Source organism: Acomys minous (assembly GCF_964271855.1).
Source record: "Acomys minous genome assembly, chromosome: 12".
Taxonomy (NCBI): domain Eukaryota; kingdom Metazoa; phylum Chordata; class Mammalia; order Rodentia; family Muridae; genus Acomys; species Acomys minous.
In genome coordinates, this window is record NC_140493.1 from 2,850,948 (window position 1) to 2,864,030 (window position 13,083).

General features: G+C 52.7%; 1 protein-coding gene across 2 annotated transcripts in view; it reads left to right on the forward strand.

The window, feature by feature from the left end:
• The first annotated feature begins 312 nt into the window (after nucleotides 1-312).
• Nucleotides 313-13,083, forward strand: part of GALNT6 (polypeptide N-acetylgalactosaminyltransferase 6) — a 50,156-nt gene continuing 37,385 nt past the window's right edge. The window contains exons 1-2 of one of the 2 annotated variants that reach the window (XM_084749735.1): nucleotides 313-504; nucleotides 8,509-8,718. The gene's annotated coding sequence lies outside the window, so the exon portion shown is untranslated. The remainder of the gene's footprint in view (nucleotides 505-8,508; nucleotides 8,719-13,083) is intronic. The other variant, XM_084749734.1, reaches the window with a different exon arrangement.

Sequence of the window (13,083 nt, forward strand, 5' to 3'; positions counted from 1 at the left end):
GGACCACACTGCTAAGACACACTGCTGCAGTGTCAGCTGCCTCCCACAGACCCTCAGGTAACGGGAGGTCGGGGCTGAGGCTGGAGTTTGGCTTCTGCATGGGCGGGGAAGTTAATCTCTGCACATCCTCGGACACCTGGGACAGAGCCTCGGGGCTCGCCGCCCTCCCGTACGTCCTGCGCTGCTGCTCTGGGGCTCTGGGCGCCGCAGGCCTGCAGCCGTCCAGCCGGCACGCGGCACACCGTGCCCCGCTCCTCGCCTGGGGTGGCGCTGCCCTGCGACCCGGTCTGGCCGCGGACCCTGCACCGAGTAGACCCGAGTCTGGAGGGAGCCGCTGCGCGTCCCGAGACAGGAGCCAAGGCTCTGCACCTGCCGGAGCGGGGCGGGGCGCCAGCTGGGACGCGACCCGCCCTGCACCCGCCCTCCCGGACGCCCTGTCGGGAAACCCGCGGGCAGCTCGGTGGCGGCGGCGGCGGCGGCGGGCCACTGTGCCTCGGCGGATAGGTAAGTTGCCTCGGGGCGCGCGACCCCACGGTGCCCTCGGACCTCGCAGCAGCCCCGGGCTCCTCAGGGACTTGCTCCACTTGCGCTCACACCGAGTCCCGGGTACCCGCCCTCCCCCGGCTCCCAACCCTCCCCCGGCTCCCACCCCCTCCCCCCGCAGTAAATTGAAAGGGTCAGGTCAGACTCATTATGTAGCGCCTCCCTCGGTGGGACACCCTCCACCTTTGCGTTTCAGAAACCAGCGGGAACTCCGAAATCCCTCTTCCCCACGCTCGCCCTGGCGCCTACCCCACGCCTCCCCAGATTGGACCACCTCCTGTGCTCAAGCGCGGGAAGTCCGTCAAAGAGGGTCCTTCCTGCCAAATCACCCCTTGAACGGAAGGGACAAATCAGGAGAAGCCTCGTTGGTTGGGGGGCCCCTCAGAGCCAGTGCCTGATTTATCTCCCCTTGGATGCTCCGCTCTTTTGAGGGTGGCCAACAGAGTTCTTGTGGTAGTGTGTAGGGAGTGTGTGACAGTGACTGTCACCGACTTCCTCATTCTCCCCCACTTGTCCCATGACCCGTGATGACAGAAAGGAGAATCCTCTTGCTACTTGCCTAGTGGCCAGTCATCCCACACTCCAGACCACTGCACAGAGCGCTCTCCTGCTTGTGTGGGTCTGGCTGGTTGACAGCATGCCTTAGCAACGCTCAAAAGGGATCCCCTATCTTAAGCAGTAATCCCCACAGAGGTGCCGGGGAAGGCTTTAAGCTTGCACTCTGAGCTTGTCCTAGTCCTACAAAGGCTGAGAGCTTAATGACTCTAGACACACCAAAGAGCCTCCGGGGGCTATGTTCATTAAACACAGAGGTGTGCGCATTACCTAGGCCCTACACTCCTCCAGACGGGAGACCGGTTTCCCTGCTCCATCATCAGAGGAAAGCTAAGAAGGATGATGAAGGCAAGGTTGTGATGACTAGGTCAAGGTTTTGAAATATACTTCATTCAAGTTATCCAAGAGTACCCCGCACCATCATAGGCGTTTCCCGGCCACGCCATGTGCTTTAGGAACCTAGAAATGACAGGAGAGAGGGGTGGGCGGGGACCCCACGAGCAAGCCGGGACTGTCTGTCAAAAGGAAGTATAGAGCAAGTGAAACTGTGGAGAAGGTTGGCTGCCGAGTAACCACTGCCCACAGCACAGAGAAGAGTCCAGAAAAGGGGGTGGGGGAGGGCCTGGGGGTTAGGTGCTCTCTGAGGTTAGAATCTTCTTAGTCCACCTTTGACTGGGACAACCCCCTCCTCGCCATCCCCTACCCCGCCCCCCCCCACGATATGGTCATAGCCTGGATCAGGCTTGGGAGGGGCAGCTCAGTCCTCAGCTGAGATCTGTTCATAGGACGGGGCGGGGCTGGGTATAATGAAGGGCTGCAGGTGGCTGACTCAGCGCTGCCGTGCCTCTCACTGCCTGAGCTGTGGAGCAAAGGAGGAGATGCTTTTCTGGACAGACGTGAGCCTGGGTTCGAGGACAAACTGGGCTCTTTCCCAGCTGTGTGTGTCTCACAACTTCAGTTTCCTTCTGGGTAAAACAGAAGTTAGGAGTTGGGCGTTGTGGCTGAGTTGGCAGGGTGTCTGAGTCACCCGCGTAAGGCTCTGGGTCCCGTCCCCAGCACTGCATAGTCTGGGTCTGCCTGGTAGCACATGGTTGTGACCCCAACACTTAGGGGGGGGTTGCAAGCAGGTCATTCTTGGCTACACAGTGAGTTTGAGGCCAGTTTGGACTACATGAGACTGCCTCAAAGCAAAAACCAAACATGACAGAAAGTATAACTTGTGTTGGGGGGTTCTTGTCTGCTTTTTACTTTATTTTTTATTTTTGAGACAGGGTCTCTCTACACAGCCTTGGCTGGCCTGGAACTCACTGTGTAGACCAGGCTGGCCTCTGCCTCCCAAGTGCTGGGATGAAAGGAGCAAGCCGCCACTACGATCCCAGCTACTCAGGAGGATGAGACAGAGTTGTGCGAGCCTGGGCGAGCCTGGATGACATAGTACAGTGACCATAGGCTGCATCCTAGTAGCCAATACTCCTTTTTTCTGAAAAAGCAAAAGGAAGATGATGACAGTGTTGTCCTAAATGCCCCCCTCCGGTCTGTCAGACACTCTCCAGCGTGTCCAGTTCTGGAACACGCACACACACACACACACTCACCCCCCACCCTCCTCCACCGTTGGAAGTTTCGTGCCAGAAGGACCCGGTGAATGGCTGTGCCAGAGCTTAGACAGACTTGGCTCATCATATAGCCTCAGCCTTTCTTCTGGAAAAGCCCAAAATGTCCATTCTCCATGACGGGAGTGAGGGTTTGAATAACAAGAGGTCAAGTGCAGGGCAGTGCCTGTCTCTGCGATCTCAATGCTGTAATTGTGCTGGAGAAAAGGCTTGCCTGGTAAACAAGGATGGGCTCAGCCCGGGGAGGAAAGGGCTTTGAGAAAGGTTCTGTGGGCCCCTGAGAGCCCCATGGCGTCAGGCTGTTCTCCCGTACCCTGCCCAGCCTGGTCCTGAGTCCCAGGGAGAGATGTGCAGGGAAAAACTCCATACTCTGCACCTAATGGCAAACAAAGGACAGATAAGGAAGGAGGGGAACACACACACACACACACACACACACACACACACACACACACGTACACAAACACACACAAGCACACAAACACATAAACACAAGCACACACCACACACAGGCACCACACACTCACACACAGGCACACCACACATATATTTATACATAATCACACATACACACAAACCCCTCCCCCACCTCACACAGAGACACACCACACACACATATCCACATAAGCACACCACACGTGTATACATGCACACCTCCTCACACACAAACACACATACCACACACACACATACACACACACACCAGTGCAGAGGAGTGTATATCTTGAAGGTGGGAGGCTGGCCAGTCAGTCAGACAAGCACTCTGGATGCAGAAGCCTGGGAAACAGGCTGTAAGGGTGGAGGGAGACAGGAAGCAGGATCTAGGTGTCTGGGCTCGTCCTCCACACATCTAGTGGGAAAGTCCCACATGGAGAAAGCATGTGGAGTGAGTGGCTTTTGGAATGAGGTTGCGCACCCAGCTCCCAGGACAGTGACACACACCTTAGTATAGGAAACCTTCCTTTCCTTTTGTGTTTTAGAGACAAGGTTCCCTGTGGCCTTGGGTGGCCCCAAATTCCCTGTGGAACCTTGAACTCTTTTTTTTTTAATATCCATTTATTTTATCTTACATGTGAGAGTGTTTTTCTTGCCCGCCTTCTCGTGTGTGTGTGTGTGTGTGTGTGTGTGTGTGTGTGTGTGTGTGTGTGTGCATGCTTGGTGCCCACGGAGACCAGAAAAGGGATGGACCCCATGGGGCTGGAGTCACAGGAGCTCAGAGCCGCCTCGTTCCCTGCTCTCAGGCCCGGAGCCGTCTCTCCAGCCCCTGAACTTCTATCCTATCTACACTCTTGAAGAACTGAGGATACAGTGTGGGCCCCACGTCCTGCTACAAAGACCTCTTTTTATTTTATTTAATTTTATTACGTGTATGTGTGTGTGCCAGAGAGGAGCCGGATTCCCCTGAGGCTGGAGCTAAAGGGAGTGTGAACTGTCAGATGTGGGTGCTGGGAGCAGAACTTAGTTCCTCCTGAGAGAACAGTAGGCACTCTTTGGCCTCAGAAGGCTTGGGGGCGGGGGGGGGGGGGGGGGAGGGGCGGGGAAAGAGTCACAAGTAATGATTTACGCTGTCTATAGTGTTTTGCTTTGTTGAGACCTTCAGGGAAAGACAGCATCGGGTCAGGCCGGAAGCTAAGTGCACACAGGAAGCTGACTACTGTCTCACTCTGCCACAGTTAAATAGCCTGAGGCCAAAGGAACTTGACCAGAGCTTTGCTGATCACGAAACAGAGATGCCCAAAGCAAGAGTCTGGCAGGCACCATATCTCACCCTCCAGGGGCTGGGTGGGGCTGCAACAGTTTTGATGATAGTTGAGTGGAGAGGAAGGGCATGTGGGACACACACACAGAAAGAGAGAGGGAGAGAGAGAGAGAGAGAGAGAGAGAGAGAGAGAGAGAGAGAGAGAGAGAGAGAGAGAGAGAAGGCAGGGTGAGCTTGGTAACCTTGTTACTGAGAAGGGATTGAATGTAGCAGATCTTGGAGCAGAGGACCAGGAGCTGGGGGGGGGTGCTGGACTCCAATTGCTGTTGGGAGCAGTGGGGGGAAACTGCTCACCTTAGCTGGCTGCCTACTGAGTGCTGTGGCCATGGAAGTTTCAAGGTATCCTGAGTAGGACTCCTGCAGCCAAGGGCAGGCTGCCAGCCAGGAGAGAAGAGAGTGTGAAAGCTCAGCGTCCCCATCCGATGGAGCTAGCCCAGCCATTGTGTCTTCTCTACCCCGCCCCCACCTCCCACCCCTGCCCCCCAGGTTAAGTGAGTGAGGTCCTCCCCTCCATCCCTGGAGTCCTGTAGCAGGGACCCCCACACACACAGTGCTGCCTGTGGGCCATCTTGATCTGCAGTGACTGGGGTAAGATGACAAAGCTGTAACAGACACCGACCCTATTACCCCGTGGTGAGAAAACCCTGTTAGGTTTCCAGTAGAAAAGGTTTTTGTGGGGGGTGGTTTTTCGAGACAGGGTTTCTCTGTGTAGCCTTGGCTGTCCTGGACTCACTTTGTAGACCAGGCTGGCCTCGAACTCACAGAAACAGCAATCCACCTGCCTCTGCCTCCCGAGTGCTGGGATTAAAGGTGTGCACCGCCACGCATGTAGACCTAAAGTGAACACGTGTGCTGGGGCCTAGGGCATTTTGCCGGACTGGCTACAGAAATATCCACTGTGTCACCCTCCTGGGGGAATAAGCCAAATAGCTGTAAAGACAGTCTTCAGGAAGAGCCCCAGTGTCCATGCAGGTATACCTCAGGGGACAGGGAGTGGAAGTCCCCACCGTCCTGTGATCACAGAGACATCCAAGGGAGGGGGGAGGGGAGCTTTGTGACTACCGGAGAGGCGAAGGCTGCTGGGCTCAATGACAAGGAAGTGTCCCGGGGAAGAGGGGACAGACATTTGGCCAGGCAGTCCTGCAGTTCCTTTCTGCCTACAGCCTGTTCCCCGTCCACCACAATGTCCACCTCGGTACACTTGGTCAGAGGGGCTCCGCCCACGGCTTTTGAAGAGACCTCATAACTGAGCCAATTGACTTGAGCAAATATCCTGTGGTGGCGATGGCGTGGCAGCTCCCTTCCTGGACGGCCACGTCTCTACTCTCTCCCTGAGGTACACAGAAAGGAACTTTTACAAAGAGGCCACCCAGCCAGCAAGGGTGTGTTTTGAGTGGCTGACCCTGTCTTTCACAGGAGCCAAGACCTCATTTGGTACTTTGCAGTTTCAGCATCTTTAAGTTTGATCCCTGAGTCGGGGTAGAAGAGGATGGTGGGAGGGGATGGGGGGCTAGGAGTAGGGGTGGTGGTGCTCAGAAGAGCCCAGTCCCTCTAGTACGTCCCTGGGGGAGGTAAGAGTATCAGGGACATAACAATGGCGTGGGAATTGAAGACAGGACTCGCTCCTGGGAGCCACTACCTGTGTGTCAGTCACCAGTGAGGCCGCCCAGCCAGAGCTATCCTCGCCTATAAAACGGGCTGCTGGATACCCAGAGAGGAGTCCATGGAGCAGGCCAAGTGTGGCAGCAGAGTGCTACTTAACCCACACACATGCAGGAAGTGTTCCCTCCTCATGAGAGGGAGGCTTGGCCCCGTACTGTACACCGGCTGCCCTTTAGACCTTGCAGTGGAAACGGCGTGGTGCTTGGGATCCGGGGAGTCAGATCCCTGGCAGGGAATGGAGACGCAAGGCAGGCTGTGATGAGAGTCAAGGGCAAGTAAAGACAGGAGGCCTGAGTTGGAGGTGTGACTCACTGGTTTAAAAAAAAAAAAAAGCCCTTGCCTAGCATTTAACGAAGCCCTGGGTTAGATCCCCGGAACCGAGGGAGAGAAAGAAGGAGGGAAGAAACCAAACAGACAGGGAGATAAGGGGAGCCGGTTAATTTTGGTTTAGTTTTATGAATTTTGTCTAATCAGTTTCTCATATTACTTTACTGGAAGTGATATGAGACCAGAAGCTTCCAGGAAGAGGCCAGCGGCAGGGATCGGCTTGGTCACTGCCTTTGAAACCTGTAACTAGAGAGAAAGGCATTTTCCTAGACCCGAGAATGTGACCGTTTAAACATTGGTTACCCTTCACTTAGAAATGCACACTTTGAAGAACACATTTTTTACTTTTTTTTTGGGGGGGGGAGAGTTTTTGAGACAGGGTTTCTCTGTGTAGCCTTGACTGTCCTGGACTCACTTTGTCGTCCAGGCTGGCCTCGAACTCATAGCGATCCACCTGCCTCTGCCTCCCGAGTGCTGGGATTAAAGGTGTGCGCCACCACGCCCGGCTCCATTTTTTACTTTTTATTTTATGCCATTGCATTTCATTTTGGAGACAGGTCCTCACGTAGCCCAGGCTGGCTACAAACTCTGCATAGTCACATGACCTTGCACTTTTGTGCCTCCTGCCTCCACTCCTGAGAGCTCAGAATCTGGGGGACACTGTTCCCAACTTATGCAGAGCGGGGAGTGGAGCAGAAGGGCCTCGGGCGTGAATGGCGAGCACTTGGCCCACTGACCTCCATGCCCAGCCCACATGCTAATGTTAAACCAAGGAGTGTTTGTCATCTTCAGTAAGGTAAAAATAATATTAAAATCTGATTATTCAAAATTTGCAAACTAACAGCAAAAATAAGGTTTCCCAAAGATCCCCGTTAAATCTGTAACCTTTATGCGCTGGAAGCTATTGAGGCTAAGAGCTACCCGGAGCCTTTGCTATATCCTGTACCCAGAAATAATAACTGAGAGGAAAATTTAATAAAATAGTGCAATGTAGTTTGGGGTTTTGTTGTTTGTTTTGTTTTTGTAGTGCTGAAGATGTCCCCAGAATGTCCCCACATGGTTGTAGTTTGGTTCTCTAATGCTCTCCTTAGGCAGGGCCTCACTATACAGTCCTGGCCTGGATCTCACCGTGTAGACCAGCATGGTCTTCAACTCTTAGAGAGCCACTGGCCTTTGTCTCCTGGGTGCTGGGATTAAAGACATGCACCACCACAGATGTCTCTTTGCATTCTGGCCTTTTTTTTTTTTAATTAATTTTTATCTTATGTGTATGACTGTTTTGCCTGCATGCATGGCTGTTGCCCTTGAAGACCGGAAGAGGGTGTTGCGTCCCCTGAGCTGGACGTCTGAGCCACCATTGAGTGCTGGGAACAGAGCCTGTGTCCTCCACCGTCTCTCCTGCCTTCCGACCCCCACACTCTGGCCATTGAAAGACTCCTCCCGTGGTGGGTTCCACACCCTGTGGTGGGTTCCACACCCTGTGGCATCACCCATGGCAGGCTCCACACCCTGAGGCTTCTCCCGTGGCAGATTCCACACTCTGCAGCTGTCTATAGCGGCAGGTTGGAATCAGGAGCGGGTAGACCCCGGGCTGTCTGGCTAGGGCAGTGGGGAAAGGTGCATCCTCCCTGCCCACGAGTGCCCCCTCCACTTATTCACTCTGGGAAGGCCTCCTGAGCGAGGATGTGGGGCATCCTGGCTCTGACAGTCTGAAGAGTTACAGGCCCAGGAGAAGAAAAGGAGCTGGGCATGGTTGCTCACTGTCAGTAGGGAGGGCTGGTGGCCAGGAAGGCCAGGCTGCACAGGCCTGATCAGTAGGGACACACGCAGGACCAAGGCTGGTGGGGCTCAAGCTCCTGGCCCTGGCTAACCACCATCCTGGGCATTGCTAGGTGCATGGGGCAGGCGCCCTTAGCCCCATGCCCTACAGTGCCCGTGAAACTGTGTTTCTTAAGGGATGTCTTCCTGTTGCCTGCGTGCTGAGCCAACACTGTGGAGAACAAGTCCCTTCCTGCCAACTGTAATCACAGGTGTCTCATTTCGTTTCAGGATGTGGTTAGAACCTTGAGGAACTGCGGGTTCCAGAGAGAAAGTTTTAAGACGGCCAGGCTGGATCCAGAGGGCTGATGCTCAAGAGGACTTCAGTTTTCCAGGGAAAACAAAATGAACGAAGGTGTCCACCTCACCAGCGGACCACGGGCAGAGCCTCGATGAGGGCGCAGGAGTGACGGGTTACTCCAGGAGGCCTTCCTGGAGGAGGTGAGTCCTGGCGCTGTCTGTTACCTCTTCCTGTCATGAACTTAGGTAGGAGTCTGGTGCAGAGTCAAAGCGCCAGACAGCACTCAGTGCTCACTCTCCCTGAACAGGTACTGCTGGAATCAGCACTTCCACTTAATTTTATTTAAAAAAAAAAACAAACGTTGTTTTTATCTCAGCACTCGGGAGGCAGAGGCAGGTGGATCTCTATGAGTTCGAGGCCAGCCTGGTCTACAAAGCAAGTCCAGAACAGCCAAGGCTACACAGAGACACCCTGTCTCGAAAAAAAATTTTTTAAGTATTTTTATTTTATGCATATTAATGTTTTGCCTGCATGTATGTCTGTGTATCCTCTTGGGTATCGGGTGCCTGTGAGGGCAGAAGAGGGCATCAGGTCTCCTGCAGCTGGAGTTACAACACTTGTGAGATGTCATGTGGGTGCTGGGAATTGAACCCGGGTCCTCAGAGCAGCCACTGCTGTTAACCACTGAGTTCTTTCCCCGGAACCTCCCAGTTCTTGTTCCCTAAGACGTTTTAAACCCCTTGGGGAAAGGAGCTGAGTCACACACCCCACTGGGGGCCTTTGTTTTGTTGGTGACACCTCTGCCATCTACACGGCGCCTCCCCCCCATCCCCCCTCAGCCCCCCCACCCCTGTCAGATCTCCAGCTCCCTCTCACCTGACCATACCTGTACTGAGTGGCTCCTTGCTCACCTCAGCAGGGCCCGGCTTCCTGGAAAATCCTTTGTTGTTCCTCATTTCTCAAGGGCAAGCAGCACAGAGCTCCTGGCCTCACCACCCTGGGCCGCTGTTCTCTGATTGGCCATCTCAGCTCTGCCCTTGGGTGCCCAGCCCCTCCCCCCCCCACTCCCCACCCCACACCACCCCCACCCCCCGCGTGATATTTCCACCTTCCTTCACTTGCCATTTTCCACACACTCCTCCTCCTATCCAAAGCCATCCCGCTGACACTCCCGGCTTGCTGCGTCATCTATGGAAGCTGACTTCCCTGACTAACCGTGCCCTCCTTCAAGGGATGCCCCCCAACCCCCTTATCACTGCAGAGTCCCCGGCACATGGCGGGTCTCCCACACATATTGGCAGAATCAGTAAGTCCTTAATATAAAGTAGGAATTTTAAAAAATATTTATTTTGATTTCGTATATGGGTGTTTTGGTTTTGGTTGTGCGTATGCGTGTGTACCGACTGTGGGCACACAAGAGGCCAGAAGAGGGTTCAGGATCCCCAGGAACTGGAGTAACAGATGTTTGTCAGCCGCCATGTTTGTCTTGGGCATTGAACCCAGGTCCTCTGCAAGAGCAGACAGTGCTCCCAACCACTGAGCGTCTCCCCAGCCTCAAAACAAGAATTAAAGCTTCTGTCTCCCCAGCCCAGACTGAGCCTGCTGGCCACTGAGTCTGTGCTGGCCATGTGCCCCCAACACCAGGCTCTGCACAGGCAGGGCACTGTGGGGTGGACCAACACGGCTAAATATCTCAAGCAGAGTCACCTCAGGTTGTTGTTGTTGTTGTTGTTTCAGTGTAGACTTAACATGTTTACTGTGGCTGGGTGGTAACTATCCTGCCACCAGCCCAGAGCCACTTTTAAGCAGAACATGTAAGGTGTTGCTTTGGCCAAGGAACAAGTGCCTGGGGGTAATTTCTGGGAGGCTCCACTGGGGCCTTGTTCTTGTGGACCGTGCAGTTTACCTTTGCTCATTCAAATGCTGGTTTCTCTATCCCACTATCACATTGCTGTGATGTTTATCTTAAGTATTTCCTTAAGTTTGTGTCAACATGTCACCGTTTCTGTCTGCATTGCCAATAAAAGCCGACTAGCCAATGCTGAGCAGTAACAGGGAACAGAGTGGAACTTCCTGGTCCAGTGAGGGGAGGAGAAAGAGCTGGAAGCACAGGAGGGATTGTACGTAGAGAAGACCGGGAAGCACCAGGAGAAATGAGCCAGACCTGGGAGATGATTTTAAAGCAAGTTTAATGTGGGAAATCTGAATGGGAGGAAACTATACTGGCACAGAGGTATAGGATGACGTAATTATTGTGCAGCATTGAGCTCTAGGCTAATTAAATAGATCCTGGTCTCTCTGTGTGGTTATTTGGGTATAAAGCTGGTTAAGGAGTAACTGCTGATTATACTCGAATTGTAAATCAATATTACATAGTAATAATTATTTCAACAAATGGGAACCAGGCTAAGTTTATAGCCTTAGAAGTCCTAGGTGAAAGATGGTTACTTAGGCAAAGAGCGGGAACCAAGGACAAATGCATTTCACAAGCACTGCTCTCTGCTGCCGCCCATGGGCTCAGCTCTCACAGAGCAGTGGCGGCTGTGGAAACGTGGCAGGTCGGAGAGCTGAAACTGGGAGGCAGCCTTCTAGACAGAGCCAGGCCTAAGCTGTACGTAAACAAGAAAATGCAGTAGCAGAGGGTGTGCGGCAGAGGGCACGTGGCAGAGGGCATGTGGCAGAGGGCACATGGCAGAGGGCATGTGGCAGAGGGCATGTGGCAGAGGGCGCATGGCAGAGGGCACGTGGCAGAGGGTGTGTGGCAGAGGGTGTGTGGCAGAGGGCACGTGGCAGAGGGAACGTGGCAGAGGGCACGTGGCAGAGGGCGCGTGGCAGAGGGTGTGTGGCAGAGGGCGCGTGGACCTTTTCTGGCTTTGTTTTGGCTGTTGTTGTCATAGAACTGGTTGCAGTCTGTCTAATGGTGGTCACAGTTTTCCGTGCTGTCTCTACAAAACTTCAGGGAGAGAGTGGGGAGAAAGCCAAGGCATGGGAATGCTAGGTTACAGGCAGAAGAAGGGAGGAAGGAACAGGACTTTTCTCGGTAGTGTCGATGGCTGCTAGAGCTCAGAGCTTTGTAGCTGCAGGTCCTTGTGAAGTCTTTTGGGAAGGACCCGCCAATACACTTTTTAAAAAAGATTTATTTATTTATTACATATACAGTGCTCTGCCTGCATGTACACCTGCAGGCCAGAAGAGGGCATCAGATCTCATTATAGAAGGTTGTGAGCTACCATGTGGTTGCTGGGAATTGAACTCAGGACTTTTGGAAGAGGAGTCAGTGCTCTTAACCCCTGAGCCATCTCTCCAGCCCCCCACCCCCACCAATACACTTTAACAACACCAGATTCCAAGGAATGACAGACAGGGGTCCACCACTGCAGCCTGAGATGGCACAACTGGCCCAAAACTTAAATTTTTCATGTCTCTTTGCTTGAAACGTTTTGGTTTTCCCTATAGTTGAAATAGAAAGGGTATTTTGTTGTTGTTGTTGTTGTTGTTTGACATTGCTAAAACATGAGAATTTTAAAGACGTTGACTGTATTTGAGATTAAAAAAAAATGTTCTGGGTGTGGTGGCACACACCTGTAATCCCAGCACTCTGGGAGGTAGAGGCCCTGGTCTACAATGTGAGCTCAGGACAGCCAAGGCTACACACAGAGACCCTGTCTCAAAAAAACAAAACAAACAAAACAAACATACAAAAAGGCATAACCACCCATTCCATATGGAAAAAAAGGACAAGACAACCCGGGTACTTAAACTCTAGAAAGAAAGGAATTTACGTAAAGTTTGGCTGTAAAGACACGACTACCTATTGCATATAGAGAAAGGGGCAGGACAAAAGTAGCCACAACAAATATAAAAATCCAAGCCCAAACCTCTAAACAGGTACAAGATGCCTATGGAATGTTTGAAGACTAAAAGTAAAAGGGAGTTTACATAAAGTTTATTTAAAAATGTAATGCCTTTTCTATTGCTCTGGGCAACTGGCTTATCTCTTTAAACGGGAGGCCTTCTCGCAGGAGGCAGGTAGCCGCTCAGACTAACAGGGCAGGTGCCAAGGAGTCTGGAGGAAGGCATTTTTATTTATCCAATCTTGTTTTAATTTCGATGAGGTAGTGATTGTGTGTTCTTTGGTAACGGTAATATTATGCATCTTCTTTGAGAAGGGTCAAAGTAAAACAGCCCTAAATACAAATTTTCCTTTTCCTGCTCATTCAAAAAGCAGAAAACCATCCTCACTTGATCTGTGCATCCTGCACATCTCATGCATTTATACTCTGAGCACTGAATAATGCTCTTGAGAAGTTATATATTTTCTGAACAGAAGAACCAGACACTGAGGACTCCGGATCAGACCTGACAGGACTCACCCTCCAGCGTGCTGAGACACTGTCTGTTCCAGCCCCACTGCGGCTCATCAGAGCCTGCTCCCAGGAGAGCTCTGCAAAAGCCGCTGATTTCAATTGGTCCAGCATTTCAGACTGTCCCAAAGAGGACTTCTGTTTAAGCCTAGGATTTCTCAACATTTAGAGACTGGACCACAGATGCTTTTTCTAGCTTTC